Source organism: Rattus norvegicus, chromosome 2 (genome assembly GCF_021556685.1).
Source record: "Rattus norvegicus strain SHRSP/BbbUtx chromosome 2, alternate assembly SHRSP_T2T, whole genome shotgun sequence".
Lineage (NCBI taxonomy): Eukaryota > Metazoa > Chordata > Mammalia > Rodentia > Muridae > Rattus > Rattus norvegicus.
Genome location: NC_141535.1, coordinates 56,250,152 through 56,265,440, shown reverse-complemented (window position 1 = coordinate 56,265,440; position 15,289 = coordinate 56,250,152). Strand labels below are relative to the sequence as shown.

Here is a 15,289-nt window from a genome sequence, read left to right as displayed (position 1 = left end):
CCTTAGGCAGTAGTTATATTAAACCCCAAAAATCTAATAAAATAGTTAATGTAAAACTATAACACTGCTGTCAAAAGGAAGAGGATAATTGTGACCTAGGCACCAGAGAAATAGAGAAGTGGTCAAGTCATTTTGCTATTTTTACCTGCCTCTAATTATAGAAGGAATTGTATGTGTCTAGTCGAATGTGCAATCACACGGACAGTGACTCAGAGCTCTGAGAAAAGTAGAACTACGTAGACAGCAACTGTGCTCAAAAGATCCTAATCTTTCACTTCTGCCATTAAATTATTCATAAACCAGCGTTGGCCTGAAGGTTCTTATCTGTAAGGTAAGGACTTGGACGACATGATTTCTTATTTCCTTTCCAGGGCAAAGTCAATGCTTTTGAGGGGTTCTGTAGAAGGAAACAGGGATAGTGGGTAAATTTGAAGAGTTACTCGGAAGAAAACAGGAAGCAGGAAGTAAAAATTTACAGTCTTTCCATTCATTAAAAGCCAAAGCATCTGCATCTTAGCCCTTAGACCCACTTTCTTATCTAGTCTACCATTTTTCTTTAAATAAATGATGCTTCTTAACTAGAACTGTTATAAGTTAAAACTATACATTTTTCCTGCATAAAGAAAGTTCTTCTAAAACGTCTAAGGATTCTTTTGAACATGCTATCTTTGGCATCAGAGTTTCATAGCAATTCTTATAGTGAGTCATATGAATTATGAGCCAATAACATTGCTACATGACTGTGAGACAAGCATGCAATGTAGAGATAAAAGCCAGAGTGTGAGATACCCTCTGTCCTGAATGAACCATTACCACTTGAGCACCATCCTGCCTACAGTTTTCTGAGGTTCTGAGACATAGAGATGGCAATTAAAAGGATGGGGATTTGAAGGTTCCGTGGACACATCTCTCCACAAAACAAAAGCAAAGAAGTATCCTTTACGTACAGCAGGCCACAGACTACAAATAGTTTCACTTTCAAAGCAATTAACAATTACAACAGCTGGAGAACATTACATGAACTACAAAACTACCATTGCTGAGGGAAAGAAGAAAATGGAAGGGACATTACTATTCCGATAGGGCCACTCATTAACCAACAATCAGACAGATACGATTTCAAAGATTCTAATAACATTCACTTCTGCTTAAAGAGATCACTCAACATGAATATATATATATATATATATATATATGATCCATATTCACTTATGGCTTGAAAAATACAATGTTCACAGGTCTGGCCAATGAATTAATCAAATAAGAGATTGAGCTGTAATGTGTGAGTAAACTGCTATTTGCTCACCCAACTGCTCTCTCCTCTCTCCTAGTATTAGATAACAGAAGTTGATTGACCTTAGGGGACACATACTTTTTGACATTCACAAACTCCCTTTGTGCTGGAAGTAGCTATAACATGGCAGTCTACTGGGGAAACTTCTGATAAAGCTTTACTTTCCTAATAAAAGTAAAACTGACAAAGATGATGTAATCTCTTTGCCCTTAACAAAGATATTCTTAATTCATCTTGTATACCCTGTAACAGAATTGCATGGAGTAAATAATTTTGATAAGCAGAAATATTTTTCTCATGTTTCTGGAGAGTAAGAAACCCAAGACAGAAGAGCTAGTAATTATCAAGAGCGTTTATGTGGCATTACTCTATTGCAGATTCAAGAAAACAAGAAAAAGCAAAGGAAAGTAAGCCTTCTTCTTTACTAATGGACATACTCCTGCACACAAACAAACATCCATGAGGGTAACACCCTGATGGTGAAATTATCTCTTAAGGGCCCCGCCTCCGAGAAGTGTTACAAAGGAAATGTTGCAAAAGAGGGAGTGGAAAGATTATAAGAGCCAGAGGACCAGAGTTTTTGCTAAGATTGTCTCTTAGAAACCGCACACAAAAATCTCATCAACATGACTGTCCAAGCAACAACTGAACAAGAATAACACCAACTGACATGCCAAACGGGATAAGTAAAAGCCCAAGAAGGCTCAACCCTACAGGAAGAACTATAGGCAACTGAGGAAAGGTGTGAGTGGAAGAGATAGCCTTCCCCCAAAAGAGCTCACCAATTGGTCAGTGCTAAACACTCAGACCATAAAGCATATATACAAGTAACATACAGGCTCAGCAGGGTGTTGAAATGTGTTTTTTGGTTGTGTCATGTGATACAGACTCAGTTAATGTTTTGCTGAAGCAAGACCCATGAGAGGACACGTGATGTTTGGAAAGAATATGAATAGGACTCAATGGACAGTGACAGGATACTCGCATAACTAGTTGTGAAACACTTCATTGGTCATGCATCTTCACTGACCTTCCCTTTATTGGGCGAGTACATCAAAAAACTCCTGGTAGTTTGGTCACTCCTACTAACTTGTGTGGATTTAGAGGAGGACAAAGGGTTTCTTCTGGATCATGCCACCACTGCTGATTTGTGTTTGTATCCTGCTACTACTTGACTGAACTGATGGTATTCTGACAGAGATTCGAATCGCCTCAAAGAATTACATCCAAACAGGTCCACATCTCCTTGTCCTATTTAGCATCTTTTCTCACCTACCATTGGAAGATGGGCTAATAGGTGAATCAAAGCATTTGAGAACCTTTATTAAAGTAGGTTTTGAAAAAAAGCTAAGCCTACAGGATGCATTTAAAAATATACCCATAGATACATGCATGCAATAACAATCAGAAAGAAAAAAAAAGAGGCCATAGATTTGAAGGAGAGTGGGAAGAGGTGTATGGAAGGGAGGGTTGAAAGAATGAGAAGTAAAAATGTTACAATTATATTGTAATTTCAATTTTTCCAAACTGAGTTTTAAATAGGACAAATATCGAAGCCAGAACAATGGGCAAGACATTTGCTGTGAAACCATTCATTGTGACAAAGGCAGAAGCATCACAGAGATACACTGTAGTGTCACTGAGCTCCTGCTCCAGACTACTTGCTTGGAGGCAAGTCTACTCAGTCTCCAAAATATTAATGTTTTCTTCTCATTATTCAAAGCGTTCTGCCAGGGAGAGGGGACCTCATACAACTCAATGCCTGCAGTGAGCTAACCTTTCCTTGCTCTGTTGACACCAAGTACACCCAACACCACAATCCAACTTTTGGTCTAGCGTCTCCTAACTATGCCAGATTTGCTTCTATTTTGTATATGTTATGTATATACTAGCCACACGCTCTCTTGCTCTTGAAAAGTTAGAATGAAGAATTTACCACTAAGGTATTTCTAAAGACATACGTTCCTCATTTTTCCTCCTAATCAAATTTGATGATCCTCTGTTGAATTTTTGCATATATTTGGAAGAATAACAATTAGAAAACGCTACTCAGCATTCTGTCACCACAACTGATACAGGTTACTTATGAAGTAAAAAGAGATTTGTTTAGATACACGATTCTAAAGGTTCTAGGTCAAGTTCAGATGGTCCATTGGCTTAGGCTTCTACTAAGGACAATGTGTACAGTAATGCAAGAGGCATGTGTTGAAGCAAGCGAACACTGACCTCCCTAAACCAGAAGTTAAAGGATTGCAGAGTTTTATACTCCACATGTATTTCAAATGAAAGACATTCAATTATGCACAAAATCCTAAAAGCCCCACTACCTCTAAAGGTGCCTCAGCCTTGAACACATGGACCTTTGGGAGCACTGGAGACACTCATTCAAGTCACAGCATAGACCAACAACTCTAATGTAATGGGCAAGTGTCACATGCCACTATCCGTTGTATGCTCCACCAATGGCATTGGTCATACAGGTCAATGAAGTTACTTAAAGCAATCTACTCTCTTCTGCTTTTTAGAATACAGTTTTGTTTTTTGTTTGTTTTGTTTTGTTTTAATTTAATCCATTTGTTTACTTCACATCCCCCTTCTCAGTCCCCTCCTCACAGAGTCTATCTTCCATCCCCCTCCCTCCCAAGAGGGTGCCCTCCCATATCTCTCCACCCCAAAATATCATGTCTCTGCAGGTCATGGCACATCTACTCCTACTGAGACCAGACAAGGAAGTCCAGCTGGGAACTGGATTCAACAGACAGGCGTCAGCTTCAGAGACAGCCCCTACTCCAGTTGTTGGGGAACCCACAGAGACCAGAGACAAGGCTGCACATCTGCTACACATGTCCTGGGGGACTCTCTTCAACCTGTGCATACTTCCTAGTTGATTGCTCAGTCCCTGAGAAGCCCCAAAGGTTCAGGCCAGTTGATTCTGTTGGCCTTCCTCTGGAGTTCTATTTCCTTCAGGGTCTTCAATCCTTCCCTCAACTTTTCCATAAGAGTCCCAAGCTCCATCCAGTGCTTAACTGTGGGTGTCTGCATCTGTTTCAGTCAGCTTCTGGGTAAAGCCTCTCAGAGTACAGCCATGCTAAGCTCCTGTCTGCAAGCATAACAGAGTATCATTACTAATGTCAGGGATTGGTGCTTGCCTATGAAATGGGACTCAAGCTGGCCTGGTCACTGCTTGAACCTTAGTCTCTGCTCCATCTTTGTCCCTGCACTTCTTTTAAACAGGACAAATTTGGGGTTGATAGTTTTGTGGGTGAGTCAATATCCTTATCCTTCCACTGGGAGTCCTGCCTGGCTACAGGGTTGGCCTGTTCCCTATGGCCACTGCCAGGCATTTCAGTTAAGGTCACCCACATTGACTCCTAGGATCATCCCTCATCCCAGGTCTCTGGAACTGCCTTGAGATACCCCCATCACAACATAGCCCCAGCTACAGATTTCTATTTATTCTTCCGGCTCTGGCTCTCTCTCCTGTCTCTTCCCATACTTGATCCTGACCACCCCCCCCAAAGACCCCTCCCCATCACCTCACAAATTCAGTCCCCTCTCCTGCTGCCTATGATTATTTCTCCCCCACCCCCACCTTCTAAGTAAGATTCAAGCATCCTCACTTCTTGTTTAGCTTCTTTGGGTCTGTGGAGTATACCGTGGCTATCCTGTACTTTATGGCTAATATCCACGTATCGGTGAGTACATACCATGCATGTCCTTTTAGGTCTGGGTTACCTCACTCAGGATGATATTTTCTAGTTACATCCATTGGCCTGCAAAATTCATGATGTCCTTGTTTTTAATAGCTGAATAATATTCCATTGTGTAAATGAACCACATTTTCTGTATCCACTTGTGGGATTGCATACTTGTATAACCATTCTGATGGTTTCTCAGAAAATTGGAAATAGTTCTACCTGAAGACCCAGCTATACCGCTCCTGGGCATATACCCAAAAGATTCTCTACCATACAAGAACATGTGCTCCACTATGTTCATAGCAGTCTGATTCCAGCAATTGGGAACAACCCAGATATTCCCCAACTATAGAATGAGGTTGTATATGCTAAGCTTTGGCACATAGAAGCTGTCCTATCCAGCCTCATTTACATACAAAAAAGAGAAATTCGATGTAAAAGAACAGCTCTGGATTTTTGAGATGTGCTAATATTCTTTCAAGGGGAAGAACAAAAACCCAAAACCAGTCTGCTACCAAAATGTTGAACTTTGCCCAGCTGAACACTCCAGGTCATCTTATATGTCAGCACTGTCCTTCAGGGTTTTTTTTGTTCCTGTAAAACTAATTTCTCCTTTTTTTCATAAAGAAGTCAAATAGGATATAGTCATTTCTTTGTTGCCTCCTAAGCTGAAGAAGCTTCTAAGTGACAGACAGGCATCTGCTATTTTCTTATTACAGGCTTCCATACCCTAACTTCATTCTGTAGACAGTTATTATTCATTCATTACTTATGCACACATTGTATGTGTTATTCAAGCTAAGCTTCATGAAACCTCTAAAATGTAAGGAAGACACTTGTATTTTCCCAATGAAAAAAACAGATGCATTAAATAACCTGGGTAGAAAGTCTAGAGCTTATACTTTAAGTCAAGCTATTTGGTTCTGGTGTCAAAAATTTGCCCACAATGTCATGCAACAAAACTTGTAGATGAGTTAAATACTTCAGCTAATATCCCTAAACATACAGCTTCAACAGATATTTTTAAGGTAGAAATTTTATTTTATTTTTTTATTTTTGAGATTATAATCTAATTATACCATGTTACCCTTTCCTTTTTATCTCCAATCCCTCTCATATACCTCCCCTTTCTCACTTTCAAATTAGTTTTATTACATACATATTCACAGAATATATATATATATGCTTGCTCAGTTATATATTGTATTATATTATATTATATTATATTATATAATGGTAATTTTATGTATGTTTTCAGTGCTGATGACCTTGCATTGGATCAGTTTGTGTGCTTTACTCTGGGAAGACCATTTCTCCTGCTCTCAGCATTCCTTGGTTGTCTATCTACAGTTGTTTGTGTAAGGTAGAGGCCTCATCAGCTTCCCACTCTCCACTTTGACACATTCATTGGTGTCATCTTGTTCACGTAGGAAAAGACTCTATTCTGGGTCCCAGACCAACCTTTCCTCACAGTTCTTTACTCTTTCCATTTGTATAGATGAAAACAGAAACTGGCGTACTTGAAAGAGCTACTAAATGCTTTGTTATTACAAAAAAAGTGTCTACATTTCTAGAAGTATGTGTAGTTCTTGACTATCTGATAAGACAGGAAGGTTGAGCTTGTAGAACCTCAAAGGGGAGATCAGCTACTCCCAGAAGTCCTTTGAACAGACTCTAATAGGATATGAGGCTGTCTTAGTTACTGTTCTATTGCTGTGAAAAGACACCATGACCAAGGCAACTCTTATAAAAGGAAGCATTTAGTTGGAGGCTTGCTTATAATTCATAGTTTGCCAGTTATCATCATGACAAGCAGTGTGGTGACAGGAAGGAAGGCATTGTGCTGGAGCAGTAGCTGAAAGCTTATATCCTGTCCCAAAGGTGGTAGGGAGAGAGAGAGAGAGAGAGAGAGAGAGAGAGAGAGAGAGAGAGAGAGAGGAAGAGAGAGAGGGGAAGAGAGAGAGAGAAACAGACAGAAACAGACAGAAACAGAGACAGAAAGAAACACAAATAGAAAGGGAGAGGCAGACAAGGAAAGTCAGAGACTGAGAAACAAAAAGAGACAAAGAGGCAAAGAGAGCCATAGACAGAGATAACAGGATAACAGAATGAGAAATGAGAGAGAGAGAGAGAGAGAGAGAGAGAGAGAGAGAGAGAGAGAGAGAGAGACTGGGTCTAGTTTGAGCTTTTGAAACATCGGAGTCCATACTGAGTGACACATCTATTCCAACAAGGACACATCTTTTAATCCTTCCCAAACAGTTTCACTAACTGGCAGACAAATATTCAAACATAGAGGCATATAGTCGCCATTATCGTTCAAAGCACCACAGAGAACATTCATTTGGAGAGCTTTTTGGGACCACTTTCTTTTAGACACTTGGTGAAAGTTTGACCAGGACAAAAGAAGTAAACTCCAGGCTGGAATCTGACTTCAGGCCAGGACTCAAGAAATAGGCCCAGATTAAGAACATTTACATTTGAGTTAATGCAAAGCTCAGAGCAGACTTGACTTCTCATCCTGACTACCCCCTAGAAAGGTGTTTATGGCATTTTGTTTGTTGTCTTGCTTGTTCCTTGACCCAGAACTGATCTTATTATTCTGCATGTAATTAAAGTGGTATAAAAGCAGATTGGAAAATAATAAGTCTGCTTCAGCCTCAGAACTAGTTGGAGTCATGTTATAATGCTGTCTAACTGTCTATTTTTTTTTAATCCTCACTCATACCCTGGAGAACCTGTTGACTGACTGAGCTGGCTCAGTCAATTCGCCATCTTTTTCTTCTATAGTAAATGATTTGTGGGTAGTAAGAAACCCACAAAAGCATTTCTGTGTATACTACTATGTCATAAAACAATTACTATCTCTATTCTCTAAGTGTTCTTCCTAACTGAAAGATTTTTGTTCTCCACATTGTTCAATGCATAAAATGTGGATGCCTGTAGGTTAGAAGAACCCTTGGTGGTATCTGGCTTTTATAAAGGAGAAAGGGGGATGCTGTTCTTCACGGGTAGAAAATAAGAAATTAGATAAATTTTAACTTCTTTTCAAAACTGTCTAATATCAGCTTCTTTCTTGGTTCAGCAATAAAAGCAATTTCCTGGGGCAGAATTTCCAGTCCCAAATCCAGTATAGAAACACTACATAGTTCCAAGCCAACTTGTCTGGTTGGCCATCCTATTACCCATGTTTTTCCATTAGTCCAATCTGTTTCTGTCAATTACCAGACCTCTGAAGCTAATACCATCATCTCTTGATGGGTTGATGGATGAAAAAGCTACAATCAGACCAAATGATGAAAATCAACTGGCAAAAACAAACAAACAAATAAAAAAAACAGCAAATGAAGATTCATGGAACTACTGGGAAAAATCTCAAGTGTATGATGCTCAGTACAGTGCCAGACTCAAACTTACACTGTGCGTGGACCCATTTGACAAACATCTGTTAAAACGTTTCTAAATCCTGAAGAAATGGATAGTAAACATTATGCAAATCTGTGTATGCAATAAAATCTACAGAATTTTATACCAATGGGCAAAAATCCATATTACTTACTTGCAGGACATTTTTAAAATAAAATAAATCCATTTATAACAATATTCTTTAAAAGGAAAGTGTCATCACATCCATGTCATAAAATAAGGAACACTGCAAGGAACACAAGTTCCATTTTTTATTATTATTCTTTAACAATGTATACTAAATGTTTGGTCATTTTTATCACCCATTGCCAACCTTATTTCTCTCCCTCTCTAAATTAAACCCTTCTTCTTCCCTTAAATTTGATGATGATGATGATGATGATGATGATGATGATGATGATGATGATGATGATGTGTGTGTGTGTGTGTGTGTGTGTGTGTGCCTGTGTGTCCCATTGAGTTAACTATATTTTCATAAGCTTGGGTGGAAGGTTTACTGGAACATGACCAACTTAAAATTGGCTATATCATTAAAGAAAAGAATAACCCTCCACCAGCAATAATTAACTACCCATAGTCCTTCAGTGAAAATAGATTCTCATGGTCTCCTCCACTAGGCATGCTGAAATGAGGATGCTCACTCTTGTGCAAGTCTTATGCAAATAACCACAGATAGAAGAGTTTGTGAACACAACAGCTATGCTGTGTCCCCAAAACACTGTCTCACATCACTCCTTCACAGCCTCTGCTCTTGCACTGTTTGCACACACTCTCTCTCTCATGATGGCCCTGAGCATTTGACACAGATGTCCTGTTTAAGACCAATCACTCTGCAGATTCTTATTCTCCTCACTTTAAGAAGCTGTGAGTCTCTGTATGAAAAATTTGCCCACTCATCAAAAGATGAGCCTCTCTGACAGCATCTAAGAGTGGCATTCATCTGTGGCTATAAATGTAAGTATGTGTAGGGCAGAAATCTGAGTTCTTATATAAACTTGCAAAATCGCTCCTTAATTCAGTGTTTTGATTTATAAAATGAGAATCATAAGCCAATTCTCAGAAAATCACTTGACTTAGCTCTAGAATTTTGTGAAGCTGTCAGGCTGCAGCATATGGAATTCCCCAAGTTGCTTGCCTGAAGCATTAGCAAAGACTAAGGTTAGCTAAGGGTAGCAGTTGGAATAAACAACCTCAAATGAGGGCATTTCCTAATGTAAGATGCCCAATAAAGAGGAAGTACTAATAAATATCTTTCCCACCAGCAAAACCAGAGTAAATTTTGGATTTAAAGAATACCATACATAGCTGGAAAATATCATCCTGAGTGAGGTAACCCAATCACTGAAAAACACACATGGTATGCACTCATTGATAAGTGACTATTAGCCCAAATGCTCAGATTACCCTAGATGCACAGAACACATGAAGCTCAAGAAGGATGACCAAAATGCAAATGCTTCGCTCCTTCTTTAAAAGGGGAACAAGAATACCCTTGGCAGGGAGTAGGGAGGCAAAGATTAAAACAGAGGCAGAAGGAACGCCCATTCAGAGCCTGCCCCACATGTGGCCCATACATATACAGCCACCAAACTAGATAAGATGGATAAAGCAAAGAAGAAGTGCAGGCTGACAGGAACCGGATGTAGATCTCTCCTGAGAGACACAGCCAGAATACCGCAAATACATAGGTGAATGCCATCATTAAACCACTGAACTGAGAATGGGACCCCTGTTGAAGGAATCAGAGAAAGGACTGAAAGAGCTTGAAGGGGCTTGAGACCCCATATAAGTAACAATGCCAACCAACCAGAGCTTCCAGGGACTAAGCCACTACCCAAAGACTATACATGGACTGACCCTGGACTCTGACCTCATAGGTAGCAATGAATATCCTAGTAAGAGCACCAGTGGAAGGGGAAGCCCTGGGTCCTGCTAAGACTGAACCCCCAGTATGTTGGGGGGAGGGCGGCAATGGGGGGAGGGTGGGGAGGGGAACACCCATAAAGAAGGGGACAGGGAGGGATTAGGGGGATGTTGGCCCGGAAACCAGGAAAGGGAATAACAATCGAAATGTAAATAAGAAATACCCAAGTTAATAAAAATGAAAAAAATTATATTTAAAAAAAGAATACTATACATAACACCTTTTGACTTCATATTTTAAAAACAAAACTTAGACATACTTATGGTATAGCATGTGACATTCAACACATATATACATTGTTTCATGTTCAAATTAAGGTTAGTGTAATTATACCTCAGAGAGAAATCATATCTTTGTAACATAAATATTCAAAACCATTTATTTTAGATTTTTAAAAATTCTTATAGTATTATTGTCTATAGCACCCTACTATAAAACAGAATACCAAGTCTTACTTTCCTATCTAGATACAATGTGCTGCCTATTGACTGACTTTCCCCCTGCTTATCTTCCCCCATTTAAATTTTTGGAACAAACACACTTACAAATAAATGGGGAGATAGAGAGAAAATCATATTTCCTTCTGCCAGAGACTAAGCTTCTGCATTTTGTTTTTGTCTGTGATGATAGACATAGGATGAGGAAGATGGGACTTTTTCAGCTAAGAGAGCAATGTGAAGTTACTCACACGGTATGTACTGAATCTGAAAGCTTCTGAGAAAAACTCCAGAATAGAAAGACTTGCTGTTTCCATTACAGTGGAATGTCCCTTAAATTTTTGTCTCCATTTCTAATTGAGATTGTTCTGTGAAACCAAAGGAAAAGAAAAAGGTCCTTCCAGTTCAGTTCAAGGAACCTTAAATGATATTATAGGAGAAACTAACCAGTAGGTCAACGTCACACTGGGACCAGGGAAAGACTTCAGAAGTCGTTAAAAGGAAGTATGGAGATGGCAAATTGCATTGAATGTTTGCTTTAATATCTAAAGATCTCTAATGTAGTAGACTTATTCTAATTGAAGTCTAATATTAAATCAATATACAGAATATTAAATGTCATATATGGTGTGCTGGTTAGTTTTAATGTCAACTTGATGAGATAAAGTCATCTGAGAGGAGGAAAGTTCAAGTAAGAGATGCCTCTGTGAGGTCAGGCTATAGGGCCTTTTCTTTTAAAGTGACTAAGAGGGATCAGCCATTGTGAGCGGTGCCAGCCCTGGGCTGGTAGTCCTGGGTTCTATGAGAAAGCAGGCCGAGCAAGTCATGAGCAGCAAGCCAGTAAGCAGCACCCTCCATAGCTGCTGCATTAGCTTCTGCCTCTAGGTTCTGTCCTGTCTGGGTTCCTGTCCTGACTTCCTTCAGTGATGAACAGTGATTTGGAAGCATCAGCCACATAAATCCTTTCCTCCCCAAGTTATTTTGGCCATGATGTTTAAACGAAGCAGTGACAGACTTAACTAAGACATGCGGTGTACTGATTCTCAAGATTTAATATTTAGAAATATTTAAGTGCTTAAAAACAAATATTCAATTCACTTGATTTATTTTCACTGCAGTCGCCAAACTGTAGCATCCTAAGAGCCTCTTCATGGACTGTGTTGAGCGTCTTGAGTGTATTGAATTTTTCTGCAATAAAAGTATCTTGTAACAGGAAATTTGAATTATGTGGCAGAAATGAACCCTGGAAGCTACTATCTATTTAAAGTCGTTTGGGTTTAACGTTTTCAGTGAAGATGCAAAGTGAGTTTTGAACTCAGCAAAATACAATTACCCAGCCCATTATCCTTCAGAATCTCGTGGCCTCAAAACCTCAGCTGTCATCAAATACAACCTCCAGGCTGATGCAGAAGCCCCCTCTCCCCACCTTGTCAGCTCTTTTGTTTGCAAAGCTAAGCTGCTCTTTAGTACCTATGACAGATGTCAATGGTGTAAATTATTATAAATTTTGAATTGCCTAAAACTCCCTGACACCCTTCCTGTTTGTTGAAACTAGGTTTGTTTCCTAAGAACCCCAACCAAGAACAGGTTTTACCCTCATGAGTACTGAAGATGTCACCTTCTTTCTATGCACTGTCCTGTGGCTAAATAAATGAGAATCACCTCTATTGTTCACATCCAATTTCTCTTCCCTCTGCTAAGCTCCTCACGCGACTTGATTTTCAATATCTTTCATCCTATCTACCCTTCTCTAGCTACCAATGATCCCAATGACTTTCAAATACTCTATCTTCAAGAAGACTTGATGGTTCCAGGATATTCAAGTAGCTCTGAGTTTCCACTCTGAAAGGAATGACAGCCTTCTATTGTTATAGTACTGTGTCATTTGTCACCATGGTGTTCTTCAGTGTAAAATAAATTTTTGAGAAGAATTGTTTTCAAGTCTACAGTGAAGAGTTTACATTAGATCAGCAGAGGAGGTATTTTTTCAGTGGAAACTTCACAGAAGAATCAGTATCATATAAAATTAAGCATGAAATTACATAGTTAAAAGTGAAGCTGCAACCAGTGGAAGGGGAAGCCCTTGGTCCTGCCAAGACTGAACCCCCAGTGAACGTGAGTGTTGGGGGGAGGGTGGTAATGGGGGGAGGATGGGGAGGGGAAGCCCATATAGAAGGGGAGAGGAAGGGGTTAAGGGGATGTTGGCACGGAAACCAGGAAGGGGAATAACAATCGAAATGTAAATAAGAAATACTCAAGTTTATAAAGATAAAAAAAAAGTGAAGCTGCAGATACAGAGGGGAGAACCAGGCTGTCTGTCTACTTAAATGCCTCACATCAATATCTCCACTTTCATGGGTTGAGATCAAATAAAGAGAAAGAGGTTGACATTGTGTTTTGAATGTGTTCCCCCAGGTTCACATTGGCACGTGGTAAACTTGTTTCATGGTCATCGGCTGGTGTCGGTATCATATAAGCCAGAACGGCATCAAATATATTATGCAGCCAAGATTGACACTACTGATTCTCCCGTTTCAAGTCCCAAATACCTGGCTTACAGTTGTATACCAGTGTATCAAATCCAAGATGCTACAAAATGTAGAGGTGTGACCAGTAAGAGATGATGAGACAACTGAGAGAACTGAGAACTGACCATTGTCATAAGAAGTGGGTTTTTATTTTTAATTGGTTATTTTTATTTATTTACATTTCAAATGTTATTTCCCCTTCCCAGTTTCCCCTCCACAAGCCCCCATCTCCTCCTTACCCCCCACCTGCCTCTATGAGGGTGCTCCTCCCCACTCCTGCCTCAGCAGCCTAGCATTCGCCTATCCTGGGTTATCGAACCTCCACAGGACCAAGGGGTTCCCTTGCCAGTGATGCCAGAAAAGGTTGTCCACTGCTACATATTCACCTAGAGCCATGGGTACCCCCTGTGTATTATTTGGTTAGTGGCTTTATCCCTGGGAGTTTTGGGGGGTCTGGTTGGTTGATATTGTTGTTCTTCCTCTAAGGTTGCAAACACCTTCAGCTCCTACAGTCCTTGCCCTAACTTCACCATTGGGGGTCCCTGCTCTTAGTCTAATGTTTGGCTGTGTATATCCACATCTGTACATATAACAAGAACACATTCTCCACCATGTTCACAGTAACCTTATTTATAATAGCCAGAAGCTGGAAAGAACCCAGATGTCCCTAAACAGATAAATGGATACAGAAAATGTGGTACATTTACACAATGTTACACTATTCAGCTATTAAAAACAACGATTTCATGAAATTCACAGACAAATGGATAGAACTTGAATATATCATCCTGAGTGAGGTAACCCAGTCTCAAAAGAACACACATGATATGTACTCGCTGATAAATGGATATTAGCCAAAAAGAAGCTTGGAATACACTTAATACATCTCACAGATCATATGAAACTCAAGAAGAACAATCACAGCAAAGTGTGGATGCTATAGTATTATTCAGTAGGGGAAAAGAATGATCTCTGGGAAGTAGAGGGAGAAGGGGATCTAGGAGGGAGAAAGGAGGGGGAATGAAAAGGGGAAGCAGTTCAGATGTGGGAAGACATGGGAGAGAAATACAGAGGGTCAGGAGGGTCAGGAATTTTAAAGTAGATGTGTAGTGGGGAGGGGGGAACTGGGAGTAGCCACTAGAAAGTCCCAGATGCCAAGGACTCAAGAGGTTCCCAGGACTCAACAGAGAGGGCTTTGGCTGAAATACCCAACAAAGGGGAGAGAACCTGTAGAGACTATATCCAGTGGTTAGGTGCAGCACCAAGTTGAGGAATGGGGCCACCCAACCACCTCAAAAATATTAATCCAGATTTCTTCCTGTCAAAAAGGAAATGCAGGGACAAAGAGTGGAGCAGAGACGGAAGGGAAGGCCATCCAGAGACTCCCCCACCTAGGGATCCATCCCATCTACAGACAGCAAACCCTATCACTATTGCTGATGCCAAGAAGTGCTTGCTGACAGGAGCCTGGAATGGTTGTCCCCTGAGAGGCTCTGCCAGAGCCAGACCAATAAAGAATGAGTTCTTAAAGAGCTTACTGTCATGCCATCTCCCAGCCTATGCAATGATGCATTCCACCATGCTTTGGTGCGGCCAAAGACCTCACCGGATGCTAGCAACACGTTTTCAGCTTCTCACCCTTCATAACTATGAGTCAGATAAATACATTTCTGTGTATTATACATCTGTAGTGTTATATTATGAAAGTATAAGTGATCCAAGCAGAGATACAAAGCTCAGAGGTGGATACAAAAAAAGAAAAGAAGAGAAAAGAAAAGAAACAAATGACATTGGCCTGGAGGAGAAGCACAAACACTAAAGAAGTTAAGATCCCTCCACTTAACAACAGAACCCTGTTCTGCAGTCCAGAGGGTCCCATGAGTGAAGAGCAGACCTCCCAAGATCAATGCTAAGAGAGAAGCGCCCATCTCAACACCATCTGTTCTTATACAGCACATGGAACACTGGCAATTTTGTTTATA

General features: G+C 40.1%; 1 long non-coding RNA gene across 1 annotated transcript; it reads left to right on the top strand.

Annotated features, from left to right (window-relative positions):
• The first annotated feature begins 203 nt into the window (after nucleotides 1-203).
• Nucleotides 204-15,057, top strand: LOC120100731 (uncharacterized). The gene is made up of 5 exons (XR_015671150.1): nucleotides 204-331; nucleotides 10,973-11,033; nucleotides 12,534-12,894; nucleotides 13,195-13,446; nucleotides 14,637-15,057. It is a non-coding gene; the product is annotated as an uncharacterized LOC120100731 (long non-coding RNA).
• The last annotated feature ends 232 nt before the right edge of the window (nucleotides 15,058-15,289 follow it).